General features: G+C 47.0%; 1 protein-coding gene across 1 annotated transcript in view; it reads right to left on the reverse strand.

Moving 5' to 3' along the window:
* The window catches only part of FAF1 (Fas associated factor 1), a 716,909-nt gene that overhangs the window by 685,061 nt on the left and 18,584 nt on the right, over positions 1-13,264 (reverse strand). The gene's annotated exons all lie outside the window — the stretch shown is intronic.

The raw sequence follows: 13,264 nt of genomic DNA on the forward strand, positions 1-13,264 counted from the left end.
AAGCCTGCAGTGTTTTCGTATAAACGAACTGGTCTCCGGGTGCGATAGGGCGCCTGTGCTCGGATCTAGGACCTAAGTCGCCGGCGTTTCTAACTGCAGACATTTATATGTAGCGCGTGAGGTTCCGGGTTATTTCTGTTTATGTTTCGATTGACACCGTTGTAAGTTGTCGTACACGGAAGTGCTGCTGTCGTCTGTCGCTGTCCCCTCCCCTCCCCTCCCCTCCCATTTCACTTGCTACACTTTTTCGTAGAGTTTGAACTCTGCGGTAGCGGTCACGGGGCAGCCCCGAGTGCCCTACAAAAAGGAGACAGTTTGATCTTGTTTGTTTATTAGGTCTGCCATCTCCATTTGGGCAGCAGCGGAGCCATGGGCTCTCTGTACTATCCTGGGAAGAACTGCATATCCCCTCTAAATACTTAATCACCCTAACCTGGTATCTGCTCATGACAGGGTTACACAGTCAAGGCAGTATAAACCTATCAAACATATAAATGGCGAGTGACCGTACTCACTCGCAAATGCGCCGTAGACTTCCCTCTCTGTCCTGCCCCCGCGTCAATACGTGATGATGGGGGGCGGGACAGAGAGGGAAACTGCACGAAGGGGAGGGAACCGCCGAGGTCGCCACCGCTCCCCCTCCCCCCCCCAGGTCACCGCCACTGGTACACCCCCCCCCGGAGTCGCAGCCGCCACCACCCGGCCCATTTCTTCACTATTCAGCTTACATTTCTGGAGCAGGCAGATCAGCTGAGCTGCCATTGGCCTTCCTTCCCTGCCTGTGTCCCGCCCTCGCCAACGTTACGTCACACGAGGGCGGGACACAGGCAGAGAAGGAAGGCCGACGGGAGCTCAGCTGATCTGCCTGCTCCAGAGATGTAAGTTGAATAGCGAAGAGACGGGGCGGCGGCGACTCGGGGGGGGGGTTCCTGCCAGCGGCGAACTTGGGGAGGGAGGGGCCAGCGGCAACCCAATAGCCCATTTTAACAGGCTCAACGGCTAGTGTAATTAGGAACCCAGTATTTAGTAGATAAAGAAATATAGTTTATTAGCATTGAGATCTTACCCAAAGACAGTACAAGCAGTTCAGGCATTCACATGGTAGTACAGCACTTCACGACTCATGACATGTGCCTTCAAAGGTTGCTGGCTTCACTCTTCTTCTCCAAGGCACTGCTTAGGTAGCAGACCTTTTATACATTTTTGGGTCCCATAGATCCCTATGAACATTTCACTTTCCCACCTGCACTTTCGTCATAATTGGCACATATATCCAATTATGCCCAAGTTCCAACTTTTCTTATCTTTCATCCAATTAGGACCAAGTTTCAAGCTTAGCAAGTTTGCTTATCACTTATCCAATTATGACCAAGTCTCAGAGCTCCTATCTCCAAACTTCTCTCATCCCCAAATGTAGCTTTTCTGCTCCTGGCCCAATTATTTTTCATAGTTTCTCAGCATGCCTATGTCCAGCTATACACAACCCTTGCCAACCTTGTAATTCTGCCAAGGTTAAGCAGGCTGTCACATTTCTTTAGTGAAGTATCAGGACTGAGAGATGCTATGATTTTAGAGGCCTAGTTTACTTTAGAAAGCCTGAACCTGTTTTTCAGTGCATTCAATTTGTAACAATTATTTACAATCTACGCCACAAGTTGAGACAGCGAACGGTTCTAGTATTGCAGTTTAAGGTCATTCCTTGGGATAGTAATGCTGCCTTCTCACGCCTTCAGAGGCTTTTTTTTAAATGTATTTGTACACATTTTCAAGTCACCATTGAAAACTTGTAACTTCTGTATTCTTTGTTCTAAGAAAAAATAACTTCGTGTTTATGATTTGCGTTACAAGACATATGAGGAGAGATTTGCTGACCTGAACATGTATACCCTGGAGGAAAGGAGAAACGGGTGATATGATAGACGTTCAAATATTTGAAAGGTATAATCCACAAATGAACCTTTTCCGGAGATGGGAAGGCGGTAGAACTACAGGACATGAAATGAGGTTGAAGGGGGTAGACTCAAGAAAAATGTCAGGAAGTATTTTTTCACAGAAAGTGTTGGATACTTGGAATGCCCTCCCATGGGAGGTGGTGGAGATGAAAATGGTAATGGAATTCAAAAATGCGTGGGATAAACATAAAGGAATCCTGTTCAGAAGGAATGGATCTTCAGAAGCTTAGCGGAGATTAGATGGCAGCACGGGTGGTGGGAGGCAGGGCTAATGCTGGGCTGACTTCTATGGTCTGTGCCCTGAAAATGGCAGATACAAATCAAGGTCAGGTGTACAAATAAAGTAGCACATATGAATTTGTCTTGTTGAGCAGACTGGATAGACAGTACAGGTCTTTCTCTGCCGTCATCTACTATGTTACTATCCTGTTTCCAACAGTGGCCAATCTAGGTCACAAATACCTGACAAGATTCTGAGAAAGTTCAGTACATTTTATGCTGCTTATCCCAGAAATAGCAGTGGATTTTCCCCAAGTCAATTTAATAATGGTCTATGGACTTTTCCTTTAGGAAGCCGGCCAGACCTTTTTAAAACCCTGCTAAGCTAACTGCCTTTACAACATTCTCTGGCAACAAATTCCAGAGTTTAATTACACGTTAAGTGAAGAAAAATTTCCTCCGATTTGTATTAAATTTAGTACTTTGTAGCTTCATCGCATGCCCCCTAGTCCTATTATTTTTGAAAAGAGTAAGCAAATGATTCACATCTACCCGTTCCACTCCACTCATTATTTTATAGACCTCTATCATATCTCCCCTCAACCGTCTTTTCTCTAAGCTGAAGAGCCCTAGCCGCTTCAGCCTTTCCTCATAGGGAAGTTGTCCATCCCCTTTATCATTTTCGTCGCCCTTCTCTGTACGAGATGTGGCGACCAGAATTGAACACAGTATTCGAGATGCGGTCGCATCGATTCACAGTTAAACACATTAAAATCTAACATATCCTCGTGCTTCTGGGCAAGTCACTTAACCCTCCATTGCCCCAGGTACAAATAAAGGCGGTATATCAAGTCCCAGTCCCTCTTCTCCTCCTCTTTATCTGTGAAGAGACCGAGCTAAGGCAGGCATTGAGATCATCAATAGTGGCCAGAGTTTGGATAGTAAGAATTAGGGGGGACAAAGAAGATGTTCCACAAAGCTCCATTCTCACTCCTATTTAACTCCCCATGTGTGTGGGTGAGTGATCGGGAGAACTGGAAAGCAGAGTTTGAGAGAGAACATTCTAACTAGTAAAGAAGACCGCCTGAGATATCTGTGGTGTGTAAACAATTAAGGAGGCATTTGTGGTCTATCAATTTGAAAGCTGATGAGAGATTCAACAGTACTAATACCACAGAAGGCAGTTGATCCAGGGATTTACAGATTTAGCTATATAGTGCTGAAAAAATGGTGGGGGTGTAACACTAAACACTTCTATATATATGAGGAGAGCTGGATGTGTACTATTTTCTCCAATAGTTTGCCAAAGAGTGGGAGATTGGAAATTGGGCAAAGGCTTGAAGGATTTGTAAGTTCTAAATGTGTTTTTTTCCAGAGGAGGGGGTAACGAAAGTATGTTTCCATCATGAAGTCACAATTCTATCTGTAGACAGTGTTGTAGGAGAGATGTGGAAAGGTGTTCCATTATGCATCCATGCCAAGGAGGTAGCACTGAAGATGCTGGGTTTAAAGTCTGGATCAATTCTGTTAGTGAATTTAGTGTTAGTGGTGGAAGAGAGGTCCAGGAGTAGCATAGGAAATGGAACAAAGTGTCTGGAAGTGATGATGGTGTAGAAGGTGATCGGGGAGAGAGCTGTTTGTCTTTTTGTGGCTGTGACCTCATGATCACAGCCAAATAAAATTGTATGACCCTCCAGAGGTGCAGAATAAAGACGCACCTATGGAGATCCCACCCAGGTTGTGATTCCAAACACAGATGATGTGATCCCATTTGGTGTCCTGACCCACAGTTTAGGGAGCTTTGGTCTAAAACATTGTATCATTTATATTTTCAGCTCCCTTCCAAGAAAGTTTACCAGTTTAAACACTTGGTGCATCTCACGTGGTTGGCAGTATAATAGTGGCTACTGCACAAAAGTGTGAACTAAAATCCCTGGTTGAATTCCACCATTCATGAATAAGTCATTTAAAGTTAACTATATAAAAGTGCATTGTTTGTTACAACCAGACATGGAAGAGAAGTTTGCACTCAGGAGAAGGAAATAATTTGGTTCTTTGCTTGAACACATGAAAATCAGTGCTGATTTATTTTTGTTTGGTCGGTCTTTTGTGATCCTGTGAACCACCTGGAATTGTAGATAGTGGTTATAAATATTTTTAATAGAGTGAAAAGTATGTATGTGAGTGGATGGGTGGTATGAAGATGGGCAGAAAAGGAAGTAGGAATGGACAATCCGCATTGCATTGCAATACAATCCAAGCTGAGACAGACGTATGTTTATTGAAGCACCAACTGTAAAAGGACTCAATGTTTATTGGACTATCAAAAGACTTGACATGCCGGGTTCGGCATAGAGACGCCTGCCTCAGGAGTCATGCAATCTTACTGAATCCTTTTATCAGTAGATGTTGAGCCTGCAATTGGTGGGGAAATGTGGGATATAAATGTATTAAATAAATAAATGTTAAAGTATGCATAAGAAAACGGCAACCTTCACACCGACAGAGGTCGTGTAGACGAGCAGAAAATGATAAACCAAATTGATGAGACTTCTAATGTGTGGCTCAGAAACTTGCACCAGCATCTAAACTAGAGAATGACGCGGGGATGAGGACAAACTCTGTCCCCATGTTGTTTTCTACTTTGAAGCCTGTTAATGAACTGGACTGACTGTTATTTATATTTGAGTGATGCAGACAACGATATTTTGATGTTTTTGTTAAAACGAGCAAACATGCTGGCAATGACTAGCAAAATTTGCATGGGGGATCCTGTGCATCCTGCTACCAGCACATCTTCTAAGAAAAAAACATCTTTTATTGCAGGAGGGACAGTGGAAGACTGGAGAACTAGACTGAATCCTGAGATTGTTGATGATTTCTTATTCATCCCCATATTTAAAAATCATAACAGTGCTTCATAGGGCATATTTCTCCCCTCTAGGGCATACAGAATGGGTTGTATTTTGTACCCCTGGATATTTTAACAGGGTGGATGATGATTCCTTGGGGTAGTAGAAATCGGCTATCGTTGGGGTTGGAAGAATAGAGGGTGATGGTGAGGAGGGTTATTATAGCTGCTCACTGTTATTATTGTTTTCTAATTGTAAGACACACAATATGGAGCATGAAAGGGCTAATTATCTGTACAAGAGAGTGAAGCAGAAAAGGAAGTAGCTTCCTTAGCAATATGAACCTATGGATGCAGAAGTGCTGTTGTAAGCCGCAAGCAGTGCAAGGACACCCCAGTACAGACCATAGATCCAGAGTATCTGATTCCACACCAAAGAAAGGAAACTCTAATGCTCAAGGAATCCATTTGATAATACTGAATTCTCCGAGGACAAGCAGGCTGCTTGTTCTCACATATGGGTCGGCGTCCATGGCGGCCCAGGAAACGGCAAATTTTTCTACAGCAACATTTTAAAAGTTTTGCCAGAGCCTTCTAGTGCGCGTACCGCGCATGCACGGCCAACTTCCCGCCCATCGTGTGAGCATTCCCGCTCAGTTTTTTCTTGTCCGTGATGAGGTGAAGAAGTTTTTCCCTGTTCACTTCGCTGGCCCAGGAAAGACAGTCTTGACGATGCTTTTTATATTTTTTCTTTTCTTATTTCGTTATTCGTTTTTTGTTTTTTTTGTTACGGTATTTTTCTCCTAGTTTTTTAGCACTTTCTAAGTTTTCTTTATTTTTGCGGTCAAGTTTTTCCCCTTTTGTGCCCTTTACTTTTTTGCCACAATCGCATCTTTTAATTTCGCCGAAGCCGAACAACCGGACAATCTCAGGTACCAATACCCACGCTCGGTGAATCCAGTGCCTTGGGCCTGACCATAGCGCAGCCACTTGCAGTCTGTGTCTTCGCATGAAGAAACGGACCCAAGCATCTCGAGAAGCCCAACAAGAGAAGCTTTTTGGGGCTCGGTCCGGTGCATTGGTACCGAAGTCGGTGGTATCGACATCGAGGGACGCATCGACGTCGGGAGCGAAGGTAATGGCTGCGGAATGACCAACTCGTGCTGGGAGCAGCGAGTCATCGAGTAGGCCGCCACCTGTCTCAAGGCCTCCTGTTATGCAGGCTCCCTGGGACCGACCATCGGACCCGGCCCCGAGGAGACGTGAGGATTCCACGTCTTCCTCATCAGTACCGAGGAGTCTCGATGATGGGCGTCGAGCGAAGGCGAAGAAGCACCGCCATCGTTCTCCTTTGACACACGGTGCCAGGAGCTTCGGGGCGTCGAGGGATTCGGCACCCAAGAAGCGTTGGCGCCAAGAGGATCACTCTCCCTCTATTCATGAGGTGCGTCAGTCTAGCAGCCCGGTACCTGCTCCCAAGCCTTGACAGATTCTACCACCGTTTCTTTTAGCGACCCCGCAGCCTTGTCTAACAGCAGCTCTCAACAAGTGCATCAGGGCCCTGCTTCCAGAGTTTCTGGAAGGGTTACTGCGCCAGGCTGCTTTGGTGTCGGGGGGTGCTTGCACCTTCCGTACCGTCTGCTGCAGCGGCATCTGGCCCTTCACCTGTGGTGAGGTCCCCAACCTCGGTGCTGCCTGCCACCCAGGTCGACTCCCCTTCGACGTCAGTGGAGGAAGCTTCACCGCAGTTCAGGTAGGCGTCGACTTCTCGGCACCGCCATCGAAGACGTTGTTCCTCGGCGTCAAGGCAGGCTCAGTTTCGGACTGCTCTGAGGGATGTCTTGTCCGATACTGAAGATGAGCGTTTGTGGGAGGAAGAGGATGATCCCAGGTACTTTTCTTCTGATGAGTCCTATGGGATTCCTTCTGAACCTTCCCCTCCACTAGAAAGGAGACTTTCTCCACCAGAGAGTCTATCCTTCACTTCCTGTGTCTAGGAAATGGCTGTGGCTATTCCCTTCCCTATGGAGGTTGAGGATGAGCCCAGGGCTGAGATGCTCGAGGTCCTGGATTATCCTTCTCCGCCTAGAAAGGCTGCAATGGCTCCTTTGCATAATGTATTGAAGGAAGTCCTTTTGCGAAACTGGTCATTCCCTCTAATTCTGTGATCCCGAAAAAGACTGAATCCAATATCGGATCCACGGGGAGCCTGGATTGATGAGGTCTCAGCTACCTCACAATTCCATGGTGGTGGGCTCCGCTCTCAAAAGAGCCAAGAGTACTAGGGACTGTGCCTCGGCACCCCCAGGCAGAGAATCTAGAACCTTGGACTCTTTTGGGAGGAAGGCATATCAGGCCGCTATGCTCGCTGCCAAAATCCAAACATACCAGCTCTTCACGAGCATCCACTTGCGGAACTCGGTGAGGCAACTGTCTAGCTTGGTTGATGCACTCCCTTCGGAGCAGGCAGAGCCTTTTCACCAGGTGGTCAGGCAGCAGAAGGCATGTCGAAAATTCCTGGCCAGGGGTACGTTCGACACTTTTGGTGTAGCATTCAGGATCGCTACCCAAGATATAGTGATGCGCAGACTCTCATGGCTGCGTGTCTCTGACCTGGATCATTCGGTCTAGCAGCAGATGGCGGATGTTCCTTGCCGGGGGGTATAACCTTTTTGGTGAGAAAGAGGATCTAGTTGACCAGCTCAAGAAGCACAATGATGCTATGGATTCTTTCTGCCGCCGGGCATCTTCTGCTACTACCTCCTCATCTAGGAGGTTTTTTGGAGGGAAAAGGAGTGCTCCCTATTCCTATGCTAGGCGTAGGTACACTCCTGCTTCTAGGCAGCCTGCCCAGGCTCAGTCCCAGCGCGCTCGTTCTCGTCAACAGCGTGCGCCTAAGGCCTCTGCGGTTCCACAGCCAAAGCAGGGGACGGGTTTTTGACTGGCTCCAGTTCAGCATAGCCTCAGTAAAAGTGTCCGTGCCGGACGACTTGCCAGTTGGAGGGAGGTTGATATTTTTTCACCAAAGGTGGCCTCTCATAACCTCCAACCAGTGGGTTCTTCAAATAGTCCGGTCAGGATACACCCTCAATCTGGAATCCAAACCTCCAAATTGTCCACTGGGAGCTCATTCTTACAATTCCCAGCACAAACAGGTACTTGCAGAGGAACTCTCCGCCCTTCTGAAGGCCCAAGCAGTCGAACCCGTTCCACCAGGGGAAGAAGGGCTGAGATTCTATTCCAGGTACTTCCTTGTGCAAAAGAAAACGGGGGATGCATCCCATCCTAGACCTAAGGGCCTTGAACAAATTTCTTGTCCAAGAAAAGTTCAGAATGGTTACCCTAGGCACCCTTCTTCCCATGATTCAGGAAAACAATTGGCTATGCTCTTTGGACTTAAAGGATGCTTACACACACATCTCGGTACTTCCAGCTCACAGGAAGTATCTTTGATTTCGGCTGGGAACACAGCACTTTCAGTACCGTGTACTTCCTTTTGGCCTGGCGTCTGCGCCCAGAGTGTTTACCAACTGCTTAGCTGTAGTCGCAGTGTCGCTAAGCAGACTGGGAGTGCATGTGTTTCCTTATCTCGACGATTGGCTGGTGAACAGCACCTCGAAGGAGGGTGCTCTGGAGTCCATGCGAATTACTATTCGGGTGCTAGAGCTACTGGGGTTCGTCATAAATTATCCCAAGTCCCATCTCACCCCAGTCCAAACTTCGGAATTCATTGGAGCCCTGTTGAACACTCAGACAGCTCGAGCTTATCTTCCCAAGACAAGGGCGGACAACCTTCAGTTCCTGGTGTCCATGGTTCGAGCGTCTCACCAGGTCACGGCTCAGCAGATGTTGAGACTTCTGGGGCATACAGTGGTGGAAATAAGTATTTGATCCCTTGCTGATTTTGTAAGTTTGCCCACTGACAAAGACATGAGCAGCCCATAATTGAAGGGTAGGTTATTGGTAACAGTGAGAGATAGCACATCACAAATTAAATCCGGAAAATCACATTGTGGAAAGTATATGAATTTATTTGCATTCTGCAGAGGGAAATAAGTATTTAATCCCTCTGGCAAACAAGACCTAATACTTGGTGGCAAAACCCTTGTTGGCAAGCACAGCGGTCAGACGTCTTCTGTAGTTGATGATGAGGTTTGCACACATGTCAGGAGGAATTTTGGTCCACTCCTCTTTGCAGATCATCTCTAAATCATTAAGAGTTCTGGGCTGTCGCTTGGCAACTCGCAGCTTCAGCTCCCTCCATAAGTTTTCAATGGGATTAAGGTCTGGTGACTGGCTAGGCCACTCCATGACCCTAATGTGCTTCTTCCTGAGCCACTCATTTGTTGCCTTGGCTGTATGTTTTGGGTCATTGTCGTGCTGGAAGACCCAGCCACGACCCATGTTTAAGGCCCTGGCGGAGGGAAGGAGGTTGTCACTCAGAATTGTACGGTACATGGCCCCATCCATTCTCCCATTGATGTGGTGAAGTAGTCCTGTGCCCTTAGCAGAGAAACACCCCCAAAACATAACATTTCCACCTCCATGCTTGACAGTGGGGACGGTGTTCTTTGGGTCATAGGCAGCATTTCTCTTCCTCCAAACACGGCGAGTTGAGTTCATGCCAAAGAGCTCAATTTTTGTCTCATCTGACCACAGCACCTTCTCCCAATCACTCTCGGCATCATCCAGGTGTTCACTGGCAAACTTCAGACGGGCCGTCACATGTGCCTTCCGGAGCAGGGGGACCTTGCGGGCACTGCAGGATTGCAATCCGTTATGTCGTAATGTGTTACCAATGGTTTTCGTGGTGACAGTGGTCCCAGCTGCCTTGAGATCATTGACAAGTTCCCCCCTTGTAGTTGTAGGCTGATTTCTAACCTTCCTCATGATCAAGGATACCCCACGAGGTGAGATTTTGCGTGGAGCCCCAGATCTTTGTCGATTGACAGTCATTTTGTACTTCTTCCATTTTCTTACTATGGCACCAACAGTTGTCTCCTTCTCGCCCAGCGTCTTACTGATGGTTTTGTAGCCCATTCCAGCCTTGTGCAGGTGTATGATCTTGTCCCTGACATCCTTAGACAGCTCCTTGCTCTTGGCCATTTTGTAGAGGTTAGAGTCTGACTGATTCACTGAGTCTGTGGACAGGTGTCTTTCATACAGGTGACCATTGCCGACAGCTGTCTGTCATGCAGGTAACGAGTTGATTTGGAGCATCTACCTGGTCTGTAGGGGCCAGATCTCTTACTGGTTGGTGGGGGATCAAATACTTATTTCCCTCTGCAGAATGCAAATAAATTCATATACTTTCCACAATGTGATTTTCCGGATTTAATTTGTGATGTGCTATCTCTCACTGTTACCAATAACCTACCCTTCAATTATGGGCTGCTCATGTCTGTCAGTGGGCAAACTTACAAAATCAGCAAGGGATCAAATACTTATTTCCACCACTGTATGGCCTCCACAGTTCATGTCACGCCCATGGCACATCCACATATGAGATCAGCTCAATGGACCCTAGCTTCCCAGTGGTGTCAAGCTGCGGGGGATCTAGAGGATGTAATCCAACTGTCCACCGGCTTTCGGAATTCTCTTCACTGGTGGACGATTCGATCCAATTTAACCATAGGACGACCATTCCAAGTTCCTCAGCCACGAAACGTGCTGACGACGGATGCATCTCTCCTGGGGTGGGGAGGTCATGTAGATGGGCTCCACACTCCGGGAGCCTGGTCCTTTCAGGAGGAAGGCCTGCAGATCAACCTCCTGGAATTAAGAGCGATCTGAAACGCTCTAAAGGCTTTCAGAGATTAGCTGTCCAACCAGGTAATCTTAATTCAGACAATCAGGTTGCCATGTACTACACCAACAAGCAGGGGGGGCACTGGATCTCACCCTTTATGTCAGGAAGCCGTCCAGATGTGGCTTTGGGCTTGCCGTCAGAACATGTTTCTCCAAGCCACTTATCTGGCAGGCATAAGCAACAGTCTGGCCAACAGGTTGAGCAGGATAATGCAACCTCACGAGTGGTCGCTGAACATGGTCGTAGTCCGCAAGATCTTCCGAGCGTGGGGCACCCCTTCGGTGGATCTTTTTGCCACTCGGATCAATCTCAAGGTCCCTCAGTTAAGTTCCAGACTTCAGGCCCACGACAGACTAGCGTTAGATGCCTTTCTCCTGCATTGAGGGACAGGCCTTCTGTATGTGTATCCGCCCATACCTCTAGTAGGGAAGACTTTGCTGAAACTGCGGAACCATGATCCTGATTGCACCCTTCTGGCCGCATCAGATCTGCATCCCTCTTCTTCTGGAGTTGTCCTCTGAAGAACCGTGGAGATTGGACTGTTTTCCAACCCTCATCACTCAAAACGAGGGGTCGCTTCTACATCCTAACCTCCAGTCTCTGGCTCTCACAGCCTGGATGTTGAGAGCTTAGAATTCGCCTCTTTGGGTCTTTCGGAGGGTGTCTCCTGAGTCTTCCTTGCTTCCAGAGAAGATTCCACGAAAAAGTTACTTTTTCAAATGGAGGAGGTTTGCTGTCTGGTGTGACAGCAAGGCCCTAGATCTTCTTTCTTGTCCTACACAGACCCTGCTTGAATACCTTCTACACTTGTCAGAGTCTGGTCTCAAGACCAACTCCGTAAGAGTTCACCTTAGTGCGATTAGTGCTTTTCGCCGTGTAGAGGGTAAGCCTATCTCTGGACAGCCTTTAGTTGTTCGATTCATGAGAGGTTTGCTTTTGTCAAAGCCCCCTGTCAAACCTCCACCAGTGTCATGGGATCTCAACGTCGTTCTCACCCAGCTGATGAAAGCTTTGAGCCACTGAATTCCTGCCATCTGAAGTACTTGACCTGGAAGGTCGTTTTCTTGGTGGCTGTTACTTCAGCTCGTAGAGTCAGTGAGCTTCAAGCCTGCACTCTCAGTTAGTTGTTCATGGTTTCAGGTCAATCTCTGTTATGTGCTCGCCATTGCGAGGCCCAATTGACCAATGTTCATTGTTTTGAGGGATACCCCACATGTGAGAACAAGCAGCCTGCTTGTCCTTGTAGAAAGCGAAGATACATACCAGTAGCAGGTATTCTCCGAGGACAGCAGGCTGATTGTTCTCACAAACCCGCCCACCTCCACTTTGGAGTTGTTGTTTATTTGCTTTTTGATTAAACTGAGCGGGAACGCTCACACGACGGGCAGGAAGTCATCCGCGCATGCGCAGTGCGCACAGTTCGCGTGCTATAGAAGGCTCTGGCAAGACTTTTAAAATTTTGCTGAAGAAAAATTTGCCATTTCCTGGGCCGCCGTGGACGCTGACCCACATGTGAGAACAATCAGCCTGCTGTCCTCAGAGAATACCTGCTGCAGGTATGTATCTTTGCTTTAGCAGAACTCCTCTCCATTTCCTGCAAGTTCATTATGAGTTTTTATGTGTCCTGTTTACCAGTGGGCTTTTATCACTATCCCTGGATGAACTTAAAACACTACAATTGTCCAGTCTGTGACTAAAGATATTCTATTAATCTTGTAATAGGTGTATCCCATATTTTCTTACATTTCACAACATGATCAAGAAACATCTGTCATTGCTACCATCCACACAGTTTAATATTTTTGTTTCCAGAATTAATCTGTTCGTTGCCATCCCTTAGCTTTGATGGAAGCAAAGAACATCACCTGGGCCTCTGCTTCTTTCACTTGTGCTCTATTGGCAAATAGTTCTTTCAGATCTGTTTACGGTCGTAGCCTATAGTATCATTGATGCCTCTATGAATGAGCAGCATAGGTAGTTGTCAGAAGGCCTGCCAAATTTCAGCAAGTTTTGTAACATAAGAATAGCCATACTGGGTAAGACCAATGGTCCATCTAACTCAGTATCCTGTTTCTAACAGTGGCCAAGCCAGGTCACAAGTACCTGGCAGAAACATAAATTTCCATTATGTACAGAATTCAGCGTTGTGTGTGTGTGGGTGGATCCCTTTGTCTCACCTAAAAGGAGGAGGAAAGCAAGTAGAAATAATAGTGATTTTGGCCTGAAATTAAGCATGGCCAAACCTGGATTTTGAGCCAGTTTCAGCACTGAAACCAAATTTCAGTTGGTCTTTAGTCCCAGATACAAAATGGTGTAGTTGTAGTCTTGTAGTACTAAGGCTCAACAGTCAGGCTGCCGAATAAGAGCAAAAGGCTCTACTAGCTAAAAGGAAAAGACCCCTATATGACAGCCTGGCCCCCTAGTGGTAGTACA

This window comes from Microcaecilia unicolor, chromosome 6 (genome assembly GCF_901765095.1).
Source record: "Microcaecilia unicolor chromosome 6, aMicUni1.1, whole genome shotgun sequence".
NCBI lineage: Eukaryota > Metazoa > Chordata > Amphibia > Gymnophiona > Siphonopidae > Microcaecilia > Microcaecilia unicolor.